We start from the raw sequence: 16,605 nt of genomic DNA, 5'->3' as shown, positions 1-16,605 counted from the left end.
GAAATTGCACCACAAGAAAGCGTAAAGTGCTTAACCGAGCTTAGTGTAGGGCATTTCCCCGGCAGCGGCGCCAAAAATGTGCGCTCCTTGCCGCACTGTCGAAGCAAGGGACTTGCCAATACACCGTGTGCGAGCCACAAATGGCTCCAAGCACACAACAAGCCTAAACTAGCAAGCTCAAGAGAGCAAAGGGTGTGTCACTCACCGCTCTACGCTCGCCTTCGTGGTGGATTCCTCGCCGCGATGAAGAAGAAGCTGCAGTCGTGCCACGCTCAATCGCTTCACCGCCGTCGTGCCTTCGTAATGCTCGATCGCACACACACTCTCCCTCTCTCTCTCTCTCTCTCTCTCTCACACACACACACACACACACACACACACACAAGGAGGTGAAGAAGAAGAAGATGGAGATGGAGCAAGAGCACTCTTCTATTGCACAAATGAGAGAATGAGTAAAAATTAGGTTTAGTTGGCTTTTATATGAGCTCACCCCATTCACACTTGGGCGCCCATGCTTAGCCAACTAATCCCTTGAATGTCCCAGTTAGAGTGCGCCTCTCATCGGCGATCACTCTTACCCTTTTCCTATTGGTCCGACAAGCCCGGTACCTGACTATACCAAATACATAATACACGTCCGTCGTAGGTGATGGGGTGTCCGTGAGCCGTGAGGGTTAACATGCTTGTACTGTCTGATGCATGCTGTACAGGTATTGAAGTATACAATATTAAAATCGTGTGTTATGAATGGTGGAGTTATTTCTCTTGTTTTTTGTAGATGGTGGTTATGTGCCCTTAAAATAAGTCTTTGCAATCAATACCCCGAGCATCCAGCGATGTGTGGGTGGAGTCTGAGAGAGAGGAGAGCGGTTTCTGTCCTGACAATTGGATAGAGAAGCTCCATGGTAAGGAAACATGGAGAGATTGCCCAAGGTTTTTGGACTATGCGGATGGCAAATTTCTTGAAGACGAAGCTGAAGCATACAACGGCGATAAGTAATGTTTTTTTGTTTAATTAATGTGTTTAGTTTGCTATAGTATCTTCACTTTTTTTGTGGACCTGCAACATTGCACAAGAATGTTAAGGATAAGGGCAAAAGTGGAAGTGTCACCATCAATCAGCCTCCCACCGATTCCATTTCCCCTAGCACAACCAAGGGACATCAAAGCCCAAAAACTGCAGTGGACAGACCTCAACAAGATAAGAAGACAGGACGACCAATTACCATTGATTTTTCAAATTTCTCAGCGGATTTTCAAAGCGGAAGGAGCGAGCATGAAGGTGGCGGATCAAATTATGAGCAAGGTGATTCCAAAAATCACTTGGAGTCACGGAGATCTAGTCCTTCCCAAGCTTTGAGATCCCAGGCTCTCGAGCAAACCATATCCATTTCTACTGGACACAGAAGCCCAGTTTCTATTTGACCACCCGAGTTACTCCTTTCCACTAGGTAAGAAATGCCACCACAAACAAATGCTTGTTTTGAAAACAACAAAGTTGTGGTACCTAACATTTCATTAAATTTTGCGTTTGACACAATTTTGGCTCACTCTAATTCACAAATGGCATAAATTATAAGTGTTGGGGTAGTCCCAGTACATCTCGTAGTACTTGCTGATGTATGTCATCTACGAAAGGCTATCATGGATCCAAAGATTTCTTTTGAGTGAGTTCATGACACTTTGGCATCCACTTTGAACTTGATAAGCACTCACTCAATCTTCTTTTGCATGGTATTTATGTATTGCACGAGCCTTTGAGTGATCCAACATTTGATTGGGTCCCTCTCACACTCCGACAAAATGGAGCCTGATCAGCGGCTTGGAGGGATGCGACTTGTGTGGGCAGACCTTTCCACACATTACAAAATTGATTCCACCATTGGTGGCATACCCCGATGGAATGCATTTTCTATTGAGCTTGTTGCCAGTGTGTTCACCTTGGGTGCATAGTTTTTACTATTGGATGGTGCAATAGTCATGGCATGTCGGGCGGCAGATCACTTGGAACTCATCACCGAGGAGGCCCACTTGCACGATTTTTGCCATCTTCGCACTATTTTTCTCTTGATGGCTTCACGTACATACATTGTGATAGAGGACTTCACATACCAAATAAGTTCTCGATCATTTCTCCATGAATTTCATGGTTGGTAGATATTGGTGTATTTTTTGTTTGAAACAGTACCCATATTGGAGGTCGCGACCTTATTGCTGGTCATGTTCACACGTAAAATTGAAGGCCTTCCAGTGATTCCACTATATGATCGTCAAGAAGGAGATGTGGCAACTGACAACAATGGTTTTGAGTTTGATCGTGACATGATCTAAGAGCCACTACGGGACTTGCCATGGACGCTAGATGTCCTTGGAGCACCATTTCAGCTTGGAGTGGAGAAGAACAAGTTCTTTGTTGGGTAAGTCAAGGAGGGCACTTTTATGCTCAGGGTTTGCCATTGAACTAGTCCGCTAATGTGCCATTAAAATGTTTGCTAATGTTTATGCTTTTGTAAACAAGTGGTTGTTGGGTACCTTCACAAAGGTTGGGGATAGAGTTTAGATAGTCTTGCAACTTGTGGTGGCTTGGCAATGCAGCACAAGCGTCTACAACGACATTACATGAGCATTGATCGGGACAAGAAATTATTTTTGACACGTATTCAACCGCAGCAATGGCTTCCTATTGGTCTAGGATTGACTGTTTCTGTGGGCGAGGTATCACGTAGAGAACAATCACAATTACCCCCGTCTCCTTTACGACGTCACCAAGAGTCGGTTGTGCCATCTACTGCTCCTCCGAGTAGACCTTCAGCCAGGCCACTATTTCCCACACTGCCCATGGGGCCCCCACCTGCACACGCCCCGGTAGTGCAACCCCCATAGGATTTGCAGCCATCGAGAACCTATTCTTGACTTGTATTGATTACTCCATACTAACTCATTTTATATGGAATGGCACACCTGAACTTACTGGTTGGTCATACTATGTTTTAATTTTCGTACAATCTGCTATGTGTTTACCACTATGTTTTGTTTTTTTTTGTAATTATGTTTAATTTTTGAAGGCAAGTCAATCGATGGTGGTTAATCTTTTAGTGTTTTTTTTTCTTCGTAATATTCTAAGTGAAAATATTGCGGAGTACATGGTGCAAATGACCTTTGAAGTAAAGACGCTTGGGATTTTTTATAAATAGCCAGAAGAACACTAGTTTCATTCATTCATTCATGCATAAATCATGCTAATTAAGTATCTATATTCTAAAGTTATTCCTTTAGTTTTCTCTCGTTCACATATTTAGGGAAATTATAGACAACACGATCAGTGTGCTCAACCCCCTCCCCGTGTTGACCCCATCAACAATGTGCATGCTAATTACATTCTCAACAGTGTATATGCTACGAATGTTATATGCATAGCACAGAGTGCCCACAACTACACGGACGCTCTCCGTGCAGTCGATGAGGCCACAAGATCAATATTCAACACCATGCAAAACCTTGATTTCAATGCACATCCAACCGAAGGGGATATCGATCAAGTTGTCACACTAGCCAACAATGCAAGTATGATTTGGGGAGAACATGGTTTTCACACCACACAGGAAAGTGCATCCTTCAAATCACATGTGGAGGCTTGGGTAGAAGTATGGATGGCATACATTGTTGTGCAAAGAATAGCCAATGGAGCCAACAACAACAACAACAACAACTAGATCTCACCTTTCCTCGCTAATGTTAGAGAAATAAGGCCTTGACACCATATTAGCATATTGTATTGTTTTCTTTCTCCATATCTATCTTATTGTAGTTGTTGTTTTACATTGTGTACTTTAAACCCTTTTAATATTAGTATGTGGTTTTTTTATTGCATTCTTTAAATGTTGTTCAAAATTGAATTTCATTATTATGGAGTGTTAACCGTTGGAATTGATTTGTTGCGAACATTTTTTGTGCATGTATCATTGTCCAATTAATGGCATGATGTTTGAAAAGAGTGTGTGTTGTGCTATGGTATATTTTCCATGTTTGTATACAAATGTGTATGTGTACGAGTGCTCACAAGTGTGACAAAGTAGAAGGACACTTATCACGTTGGTGGTTAATCTTGTTGCCCAACATATATCACAACATTTGAGAAGACAAGTCGCATGTATGAGTGAGATGATAGTGTGTGTGAGAGAGAGATTTACAAATTATGAATGTTTGATAGAGAGAGAGAGAGAGAGAGAGAGAGAGAGAGAGAAGCAAATGGTGATGGAGAAGAAGAAGCATGGGTGGTATAATGATAGAACCATTTACCACCTTTTTTTTAACACACATACAACCATCGGCAAAGCACATACATGTGTGTGTGTGTGTGTGTGTGTGTGTGTGTGTGTGTGTGTGAGAGAGAGAGAGAGAGAGAGAGAGAGAGAGAGAGAGAGAGAGAGAGAGAGATATTGAGAGAGAGGGAAGTAAATGATGATGGAGAAGAAGAAGCCTGGGTGGTATAATGATAGAACCACTTTTTTTAAACACACATATAGCCATTGGCAAAGAGCACACACACACCTGTGTGTGTGTGTGAGAGAGAGAGAGAGGGGGGGGGGGGGGGGGGGGGGGGGGGGAGAGGCCGACGGAGGATCAAGAGAGAGAATAAAGTTGAGAAGAAAGAAAGAATCTTCTTGGAATCTGCTCACCGAATTCCCAAAAAGCGCTCGTTGGAAAATGCTTACCAAAAAATTACATCCAATTGGATGCACCTTTATCTAGTCGTACTCAATCAGGGTCTTGCCATGCATCTTTTGCATTAGATTGTTATGCTTTGATTTGTTTCTAGTTTATGTGATATAGAGGAACCTCTATCTTTTGATGAAGCACATAATTCAGACAATTGGATGGCTACCATGCAATCAGAATATGATGCATTTATAGAAAATGACACATTGACTTTAGGTGATTTGCCTCCTGGAAAAAAGACCATTGGTGCGAAGTGTGTTTACAAGTTAAAATGTAAGCCGAATGGTGAGGTTGATCACTGTAAGGCTCAACTTGTTGCAAAAGGTTATGCACAGCAACAAGGCATAGATTATGAAGAGACTTTTGCTCCCACTTGTCGTTTGACTACTATGCATTTTCTATGTGCATTGGCAGCCCATTTTGGATGAGATGTACATCAATCAAATATTGTTACTGCTTTCTTGAATGGTGACATCTTTGAGGAAGTTTATGTAACATAGTGTCGCGGTTTTGTCATTAAAGGGCAAGAAAATAAAGTGTGCACATGTAAGAAAGCTTTGTATGGGTTGAAGCAATCTCCTCGTGCTTGGTATGAGAAAGCTGACACTCATTTGGTTAAAGAAGGTTTCATAGCAATCCAACAGAAATCACTTTGTATGTAAAGCACGAGGGTGATGTACTTCTCATTGTTGCTCTATATGTAGATGATTTGTTGATCACTGGTCCCAATGAGACACATATTGATGATTTTAATGCTACTTTCACGATGAAATATTTGGGAATGTTGCATCATTACTTGGGCATACAGTTTAAGCAATGTGATGGTGGTATTGCCTTGTGTCAAACAAGCTACATACAATCATTACTATGTAAGTTTGGACTTAAGGACTTCAAGCCTATTGTCAATCCCATGGAAATAGGTTTGAATTTGAGTCTTGATGTTGTTGATCTTGCCAATGCCACTCTTTACCAAAATGTTGTTGGATTTTTTATTTATGTATGCAATACAAATCCGGATATTTAGTTTGTAGTCTCACAAGTCAACAAATTTACGCATAGCCCATGGTCTAAGCATTGGCAGATTATCAAGCAAATCTTTTGCTACTTGAGTGGCACTTTACATCTTGGGTTGTTTTATCCCAAGGGGGGATCATTGCCACCAAATTTACATGCCTTCTCAAACTCAAATATTGGGCTGGTTGTTATGAGACAAGAGTATCCACAAGTGGTCTTTGTTTCATGCTCAACAGTTCATGCATATCATGGTTGAGTAAGAAGGAACCTACTATGGCCATTTCAACTGTGAGGGTGATTACAAGGCAATCTTCACAGCTACGATTGAGTGTGTATGGCTCAGACACCTTATGGGACTGATTTGGGTGTTGGACAGGACACTACCAATATCATCTACACTGACAGACAGAGCACATTGGCGGTCGCAAGGAACCCAATTTTTCATGCTCACACAAAGCACATTGAGGTGCATTATCATTATGTCAGGGAGAGACTCTTAGTAGGAGCGATCACCTTGACTTATGTGCCAACACACGTGCAGATCTTTTCACAAAGGCATTGTCTTGTGAGAAGTTTGAATCTTTCCACAAAGCTTTGGGTTTACTCCCCCTTGTAGACTGATCATGTCCTCAAGGCATGGCATTTCTTTATACTCTATGTGCCAACTCTCGTTCATCGCATCACTCCTAGGGAGGATTTTTTACCATACATATGTGGTAGTGATGTCTGTGAACACACTTAGGACTGTCAGGGAAATTTTCCCCTCATTATTAGGTTTTTTCCCATGTGCATTGTATATACGCCCATCACTCTAGGGCTAACTTATCTTTCAATGTGCACTAAGCAAAATACTACTCTTTGTTGTGTGCCTTGAGCTTCTTCATCTTCTGCAAGTTGTGTGTGTTTCCCTGCAACCCTATTTCTGACAATGGCTAGGAGTTGCAGAGACAGGACTTAATCAATCAAGCATGGCACGTTCATGTCTCTTGAGAGTTATCTTTGGATTGAATACTTCAAGAACTTTAATCATTTAAGCATGTGAGAAACACCTCAAGCTTTTGGGTAAAGTAAAACTTAGCAAGCCAACAAGCACCTCATGCTTGGGTAGGATTCCCACCTCAAGGTCTTTGTTTAGCTTCATTAAGGACCTCCAAAAGTTAGTGTTCAAAATTCCTTTGACCTTAGGCAAGCCAGGTCCTTAATAAAGCTAACCCCACGGTATTTAAGCTCCATTAGGTAGCATTGCTTTTTGACAGATTATCTCTCATTTGGACCCCTTTACCATTGGCCCAATGTAGAGATAGATCCGTAAGCACATGTCTATATTCTAACCCTTGTTCTCGTTTATTATCCCACATTAAATGATTAGTTTAATATGAAAAAATCAACTGGGTTGGTTAGATATTATATTTTATGACATTACCTCTCTCTTGAAATCATAGTCGTCCTCGACTATGAGGTAAAAGAGATAAAGCCATAGTCATTAATCAATTTGTCTTAGCGGGTAGAGGATCCCTTTTTACCCTACAACATCATTCAAAGATGGATGACTAATCCATTTGGTGCTTGACAGACATAGCTACCTCAAGCATGTCTGCTCTTTACTCCATTTCAACCTCCCAAGTAGAGTGACAAATTCTACATGGTGTTTGAGAGACGTCGTCATCTCGCAAACATGATTCTTAGTTTGCATATTACTTAAATTTGTGCACAATAAAGAGAGAATTAGTCTCATAAGACAAAAACATTGATCATTTAAAAGAAACATGTACATTTTCTTACTCTAATGTAGCATTGTAAGCGTTGGCAAGGTTCATACTATCCTTAAGCTGGATTCCTTACATCCATCTAGCATCTTCAAAAGGATAAATTTTGAACTTAATAAGATACCGTCGGATAATCTTACCATGTCATAGTACCTTGTCTTCATGCCAAAAGATAGCTTCGGGTTGTAGCATCTCTTCTTGGTCTTCAATTTTTGGAGGGTCTTCAATAATAGGTTCTAGTGGTGGCTCTCTTTTGTTGGGCTTACGTAGGCTCACATGAAAAGCATTGTGTATGAGCCAATGGTTGGGAAACTTGAGTTGATAAGCCATGTCATTGATTAGCTTCAAGATTTGAAAAGGACCATAGTATCTTTTACGTTTGATGGCCCGTAGGATTTTTGCTCGTCGTTTGCCTCAATCGAGCCTTGGAAAACTTGAGTAAGACCCAATCATTTTCTTTGAATGTTAAGGCCCTTTTGTGCTTGTCTCAGCAACACTTTTTTGCCTTTGTTGAGAGATGGATATAGCCTCCTTAACCTTTTGAAAAGATTCTTGTAGGTCATAGCTATACTCATCAGCAGCAAAGATCTTCCCATGTACTTTAAGTAGCAAGGGACTTTAGGTCTTCCCTCTATGATCTCAAAAGGTGCTTTTCCTGTAGTAGTATGGATAGTATTATAGTATGCATACTCTACAAGGGGTAAGTACTTCTCCCATTGTGATTGTTGATCTACTTCTATAACATAAGTATTTTAGTAAATCGAGTATTGTAAGATTGGCTATCTCACTTTGGCCATCCGTTTGTGGGTGGTAGGCCGAAGAGAAATTCAATCTTGTACCTAGATTTTCAAAGAGACCTTTCCAGAAATTACTAGTCATTCTAGGATCTCTATCTGACATGATGGATGTTGGTAATCCATGGTGTTTGAAAATATGAGATATGAAGACGGTTGCCATTTGATGTGCCTTAATAGTCTTTTTGACAGGAATAAAGTGTGCTTGCTTGCTAAACCTGTTGACTATTGTCCATATTCTCGTATTCCCATGGATAGACTTGGGTAATCCAAAGATTAAATCCATGGATATACTCTCCCATGGTGAATTAGGTATGGGAAATGGCTGGAGTGATCCAAGTTTCTCCCCTCTAGCATATTTAGTCTTTTGGCATACCACACATTTTGAAACATACTTTTGTATGTCCACTTTCATGGTAGGCTAATAGAAATACGTCTCTACTCCTTGAAGAGTAGGTTGAATGCCTCTATGCCCCGCAGAGGGAGGAGCATGGGATTCATACATGACTTTCTCACGAAGAGAGTGGGTAACACATAGCCTATTGCCATGGAGAAGATAACCATCCTGCAAGGTGAATGGTTCCTCTTTCTTTCTCAAAGCAAGGGCTGACATTATGTCTTTAAAGTCAGGGTCAATAGCATATTCATCTATCATAGAAGATAGATCATTGTGAGTCGCTATAGACACAACATTAACTTTTGGTCGTCGTGATAGTGCATCGGCCACTTGATTGTGCTTACCAGCAATGTGAGCAATATGAAAATTAAATTGCGAAAGAAAATTTATCCACCTCATTTGTTTGTCGAAAAGCTTTATTTGCATCATGAAGTACTTGAGACTTTGATGGTATGTTCGTAAAATGAATGGAGTCCCCAATAATAGTGCTTCCATGTGTCTAGGGCATGTAAAATAGCTAAAAGCTCTTTCTCATAAAGGCCCAAGACTTGTTCATCAGTATTGAGCCTTTGGCTCTCATATCCTATGCCATGCCGTTCTTGAAGCAAGACTGCTCCAAGGCAATCACCACAAGCATCACATTGGACTTCAAATGGCATTGAGAGATCCGGAAGCATGAGGACTGGTTGAGAGGTAAGCTTCTCTTTGAGATTGTCAAAAGAATTTTTCTCCTTAGTAGTCCATGAATACTTAACGTTCTTCTTGAATGAGTACGAGCGGAAGTGCGACGCGAGAGAGAGTGCGAGAAGAAGAGCACGACGATATGGTGAACTCGCTCTACTATAATGTGTAGAGCATAGTGAGTTCTTATTAGGTTTTTACAAAAGAATATGTGTACATACCTGGCGGCCCACCCACTTACCTGGGCGACCACATTGGGCTTTATACCCCAACAACCTCCCACTTAAAGTCCAATGTGGTACTTTAAGTGTGAGAGAAGCTACTATACAAGCTAATATACAAGAGATGTAGAGAAGTGATGTACTACCCTACACCTAACTGCTTGCAAAAATGCGCAAAGCTCTCTGAGGGAAGTCCTTTTGTAAGTAGATCAGCAGGATTTTCTGTGGTGTGAACTTTGACAAGCTGAAGTTGCTTATCCTCGAGCATTTCCCTGATGAAATGATACTTCACATCCACATGCTTTGTCTTTGAGTGATAAACTGGATTGCGAGCCAATTGTATAGCACTTTGACTATCACAATATAACACAGGCATCTCTTCTTTGATTCCCAACTTTGTTACTAGTCGATTAAGCCAAATTGATTCTTTGCATGCCTCTGATGCTGCAACATATTCAGCCTCTGTAGTAGACTGAGTAACACAATCTTGTAATCTAGAACGCCATGATACTGCTCCACCAGCCAATGTAAAGACATACCCTGATGTAGACCTTCGGTTGTCTAGGTCACCTGCATAATCTGAGTCTGTAAAACCCTTTACACTTAGCTCCTGACTCCCATAGCATATACGCATACTCTTTGTAGCTTTCAGGTTTCTCAATATTCCTTTCACTGCCTCCCAGTGTTTCTTGCCTTGGTTTGACATGTATCGACTTACTACTCCCACTGCAAATGCAATGTCTGGGCGAGTAGCAATCATTGCATACATCAAACTACCCACTGCAGGCGCATATGGAATCTTATCCATTTCAGCCTGTTCTTCCTCAGACACAGGACAATCTTGTTTGCTAAGTTTCACATATGGTGGCAATGGAACACTCAATGCCTTTCCCTTCTCCATATTGAAACGTTGCAAAACCTTGTCAATATACTCTGTTTGAGATAACCAAATCAACTTCTTTGATCTGTCTCTCTCAATGCGCATACCAAGTATATGACTTGCCTCACCCATGTCTTTCATGTCAAACGATTTTGCCATCTTTGACTTCAAAGCTGAAATTTCTTCCAAGTGCTTGCCAACAATCAACATGTCATCCACATACAAAATAAGGATCATCCAACTACCATCCTTAGCCTTCTTTGTATATAGACAGTGATCGAACTCACTACGTTTGTAGCCTTGAGAAAGCATGAACTTGTGGAATTTATGGTACCATGCCCTCGGTGATTGTTTTAAGCCATAAAGACTCTTTAACAACTGGCATACCCAATCTTCCTTGCCTTTCTCAACAAACCCTTCTGGCTGTTGCATGTAAATTTCCACATCTAAATCACCATGCAAGAACGCTGTCTTGACATCCATTTGGTGCAACACCAAATCTAATATGGCAACCAATGCAAGAAAGCATCTCAATGTAGTCATCTTGACCACCAGAGAGAAGACTTCATCAAAGTCAATGCCTTGTTCTTGCTTAAAGCCCTTGGCAACAAGCCTTGCTTTGTACTTTGGCTGACTATCATGAGCGGTGATCTTATACCTGTAAACCCATTTACAAGGTAGAGCCTTTTTGCCCTGTGGTAATTTAACTAGCTTCCATGTCTTCTTTTTATGCAGAGCTTTCATCTCTGACTGCATGGCCTATTGCCAATTGCCGGAGTCCTTCATTTGCACTGCTTCCTTGTAACATGAAGGCTCATTGCAATCAGTCAACATGACATAGTTCATAGATGGAACAAACCTATCAGGAGGTCACGTGACACGTCCAGATCTACGCATAATAGGTGGCTCAGGCTCAACCACAACCTGTGGTTCCACTCTATCATGTCCTTGCTCCTCTTGAGCCCTGACATTTTGTCTTGCACGTGCAGGTCCATCTTCTTGGAAGACAACTCTTCTAATCTCCTCAACCCTCTCTGGTTTAGAATGATATTTGGATTCATTAAAGTGAACATCATTGTTGCGGACAACCTTTCTGGATTCGGGATCCCAAAGTCTGTACCCCATCTCACCAGAATTACCATAGCCTAGAAAGATGCACTTTCTACTCTTTGGCTCAAGTTTGTTCCTAAATTCCTTTGGAACGTGAGTATATGCCTCACAACCAAAGACTCTGAGATGCTTGTATGAGGGCATTTTGCCTGACCATACCATCTCTGGCACTGAATCCTTCTGCAAAACCTTGCTAGGAGATCTATTTACAAGATGAACAGCTGTTGATACAGCTTCAGCCCAAAACCCATTTGGCAGCTGTGCATTAGACAACATACTTCTGACCTTCTCTTGTATGGTCCTATTCATCCTCTCAGGAACACCATTTTGAGGAGGATTGTAAGGAGCAGTAAGTTCACGTTTTATACCTTTTGACTCACAAAAGTCCTGAAAGGCCTTTGAAACATACTCTCCACCATTGTCAGTGCGTAAGCATTTAAGCTTCTTGCCACTCTGATTCTCCACAAGTGTCACAAACGTTTTGAAAACACTAAACGTTTCATCCTTGTGCTTGAGAAAGTAAACCCATACTTTCCTCGAGTAATCATCTATAAATGTCATAAAGTAAGAAGCTCCCCCTAGAGATAGGTTAGGCATAGGTCCACACAAATCACTATGAACAAGTGCCAACTGTGTATCTCTTCTACTGCTTCTATGCTTATGTGGCTGTTGTGTTTGCTTACCATACAGACAATGTTCACAGAATTCAAAATCATTAAATGAAAAGCCAGGCAAATAACCAGAACGAGACAAGATTTCCATTCCCTTCTTGGACATATGTCCTAACCGGCTATGCCACAAAGAAACGTTCGACTGCTCGGTTACATTGATTACATTTTTAGAGACATTTGATACATAAATCATGTAAAGTCCTCCAGACTTTACTCCATGTGCTACTGTCATAGAACCCTTGGATATCTTCCACATGTTCTGTCCAAAAGTGGTGACGTAGCCAGCATCATCAAGTAAACCTGTGCTAATCAAGCTCTTTGTAATTGCGGGAACATGTCTCACATTCTTCAGCGTGAAAGAAGAGCCATTTTGAAACTTCAATTGAACATCTCCAACACCTAAGATCTCACATGTCTGCCCATTGCCTAGCCGAACATGATCTTTAGTGGTCACATAAGAGGTAAACCACTCCTTGTTTGGAGACACATGAAGTGATGCCCCTAAGTCTATAATCCAGTCACTCAGTGCATTTCCATCAGATGCTGTAAGAAGAGCTGAGTCCATTGTATTCTTCAAGAAGTAGATGTCTCCTGACACTAGACTATCATCCTCTGCAACAATGTTTGTCACATTTATTTCTTGAATCTTCACTGAGGACTTGTTCTTCTCACCATGGTCTTCAGCTTTCTCTTTGCCTTCTTCTTCTTTCCATTCTCTGCAGTCTCTTTTCATGTGACCCTTCTTGCGACAATGGTAGCATTCTATGTCACTCTTGCCTTTAGCACTGCGGGACTTGCTACGAGACTGATTCCTCTTTCCACCTTTGTACTTTTCTTTGGTCCTTCCCATGACAACTAAGGCTGTTCCTTTGCCTTTGTCTATTGTCTTTCTATTGGTTTCTTCAGTAAGCAGACTTCCTTCTACACCTGCTATGTTCAAACCATCTGGAGGTGCAGAATTACTCAAAGCTGTGCGAAAAGTGTTCCAACTTTCCTGCAATGTGATCAACAGGAACATAGCTCTAACAGGTTCATCAAACTTGACACCTTGAGCTGACAACTGACTATAGATTGTGTTGAATTCATTCAGATGATTGGACATAGGTGTCCCTTCTTTCATCTTCAAGTCAACAAGCTTCTTAAGCCAGTATACCTGTGAAGCTGCAGTTTGCTTCTCATAAAGATCACTCAGCTTTAACCATGCTTGATAAGCCGACATCTTGTCTGCTACATTGAAGTAAACGCTTTCTGTCAAAGTCAGCATAATGGTAGAAAGTGCCAATTCATACATTTCGCTCCATTCATCTTCGTCCATATCTTCTGGTTTTATCCCCTTGAGCTTTATAGGTTTTATCTGCTTCTTTTGTACCAACACGTGCCAAATCTGCTTCTTCCACAATGGGAAATTGGTTCCATCCAGCTTCTTGATATTGTAAAGAGCAGTGTCCTGTGATCCACCCATAGCTACGCTTCACAGTAGTTTACTTTTCTGGGAAAAATTCGGCAGAGTTTCCCCTGTAAACTCACCTCTGAACCAATATCAACGTGTCAAATGAACCAAGAAAGCTTCAGATTCTGCAGAAATTTTGGCAGAGTCTCCTTTGTAAAATGGCTCTGGTGTACTAAAAACAGACCAAAAAACAGCTCAAAAAACACTGTCTCTCTGACACTGTAAGCTGCGGGTAAACCTGTCCTGCACCTGTACTGTCTCTCACTGTCCTGTAAGCATAGACTGTGACAATGCCTCAATGGCAGTAAAGCAAAGATGCAATCCCAACTGTCTAACTCACAGTCAATACATCCTAGCTGCCTATCTAAGGGTGCTCGAGGGATCGCTCCAAGACCTGTATCACCGAAAGGATCTCAACATTCAAGAATCCCCCAGCTCAATAAAACCTCACTCGACCCTCCACAAAGGCTGCAGTAAATCTGACAGTACATAGACTTCCCACAAAGTCATACATCCACAAATTTCCCACTGTATACTGTAACCGCTGCGGCGGTTGTTTGCTGCGTGACTCACAGCCAGCAACCCCTCAACAGACATACATCATCTCTGACAATACATCCCATGTGGAAGTACCTGCAATGTGTTAGGAAATAAGACGTAGCTAAATAGATAATTGAGTAGATTACTTAATGGAGAGAGACAGATTTACATACACGAGATTATAGAGTAGAGAGAGAGAGTACACACGATATACGTGGTTCACCCAATGTGGGCTACGTCCACGGGAAAGTAGCCACTCAATGGCTTTAGTACTTCAAAACAAGAAGTAGTTTACAAAGGGATTATACCCTTAATGGAGCTCCCGCCTTGCTTCACTCTCACCACCTCACACTCACCTTGTTGCATCAACTTCACACTATGAAATGTGTGTAGAAATGGCCTCCTTTTATAAGCCAAAAGGGTTGCCCTCTCTTATGAGAGACAGCCATGTGTAGCCGCCCTTGTGCGAATAAGTCCAAATCGGACCCTCCAATCCGCCCTTGAGAAGACAAGTCCGCTTTTGAATTCGGCCACCGGCCATTGACTTCCGACCACCGGCCAACCGACCGGTTGTTTTCCGACCACTTCCGGGCCGCCGTCCGGCCATAATATTCCGACGAAAAGGAATATTTCGGCAAAAAAAAAAGTCTCGGGGGCCTCCGTCCCCGAGGCCTCTAAAGTTGCCCCTGATTCTTGTTCGTGAAAATTTTGGTTTCCGGTGAGTGATTTTTCTTCACGCACGATGGCTTATCCTCATAATGGGGGCCTTACAAATGTGCGCTTTTACCACAGAAAATTACAAGGGTAAATCAGGCTCCATACTTAACAATCTCCCACTTGGAGACTGATCTCCAAACCAAACCTGTGACTGCTTTCCATTCTGGCTTCTTATCCTTGAATGCCGATTGAAGATGAACAAAAGCTCAACTTCTCCTTGTTGACCACCTTTGTAAACATGTCTGCAGGATTTTCACTTGTATGCACCTTTCCTAGCTTTAGCTGTCCCTCTTCCAAAAGAGTGCGTATGAAGTGATATCTCACCTCAATGTGCTTTGTCCTTGAATGAAAGGCTGAGTTCTTCGCAAGATGGATAGCGCTTTGGCTATCACTGTACAAGACACAATTGTCTTGTTTGAATCCAAGCTCTTCTAAGAATCTGTGGAGCCACATAATTTCTTTGCTTGCCTCCGTCATTGCTACATACTCTGCTTCCGTGGTAGAAAGTGAAACCACTTTCTGCAGCTTTGAAGCCCAGCTTACTGTTGTGCCTCCAACCGTGAACACATAGCCAGTAGTGCTCCTTCGAGTATCTTTGTCACCTGCCATATCTGCATCAGCATACCCTTCTAGAAAAATATCAGTTCCTCCAAGATACAAAGCATTTGTTTTTATCCCTTTTAGATACCTAAGTATCCACTTCACAGCTTGCCAATGCTCTTTACCTGGGTTGTCCATGAACCTACTCATAACTCCCACTGCATGTGCAATGTCTGGCCTTGTCCAGACCATAGCATACATTAGAGAACCTACAGATGCAGCATATGGAACTTTAGACATATAGGCTATCTCCTCTTGTGTCTTTGGACACATATCCTTCGTTAGTTTAAAATGACCAGCCAAAGGTGTAGAAACTGGTTTTGCGTTTTGCATTGCAAACCTTTCTAGTACCTTCTTGATGTAATCTTCTTGAGATAGCTTTATTGTCTTCTTCGTCCTGTCCCTTGATATTTTCATACCAAGTATCCTCTTTGCAGCACCTAAATCTTTCATTGAAAAAGATTTAGACAGCTCCTCTTTTAGGTCTTTGATGTCTTGCATGTTAGCACTTGCAATCAACATGTCATCAACATACAACATTAGGATGATGAATTTCCCATCTCCCAAATTCTTCGTGTAGACGCAGTGATCGAAGTTGCATCTTGTGAATCCATGATCCAACATCCATCGATCAAACTTCAAGTACCATTGTCTTGATGCTTGCTTTAAACCATACAAGCTCTTCTTTAATCTGCAAACCATTTTCTCCTTGCCTTTTACTTCATACCCCTTTAGTTGAAGCATGTAGGTTTCCTCCTCTAAGTCACCGTGAGGGAATGCCGTATTTACATCCATTTGCTCGAGATTTAGATCATGAGCAGCCACAAGGCTTAAGACAAGCCTAATTGAGTTCATTTTTACAACAGGAGAAAATATTTCATTGAAGTCAATACCTTTCTTTTGAGAAAACCCTTTTACCACAAGCCTAGACTTGTACCTTTTCTTCCCACCTTCTTCTTCCTTCAGCTTGTACACCCTTTTTTTTTGAAGTGCCCGCTTACCTTTAGGCAACTCAACCAACTCCCATGTTTGGTTGCGATGTAGT

Source organism: Adiantum capillus-veneris, chromosome 25 (genome assembly GCF_014529385.1).
Source record: "Adiantum capillus-veneris isolate H3 chromosome 25, ASM1452938v2, whole genome shotgun sequence".
Lineage (NCBI taxonomy): Eukaryota > Viridiplantae > Streptophyta > Polypodiopsida > Polypodiales > Pteridaceae > Adiantum > Adiantum capillus-veneris.
Note: the sequence above shows the minus strand (reverse complement) of the source record.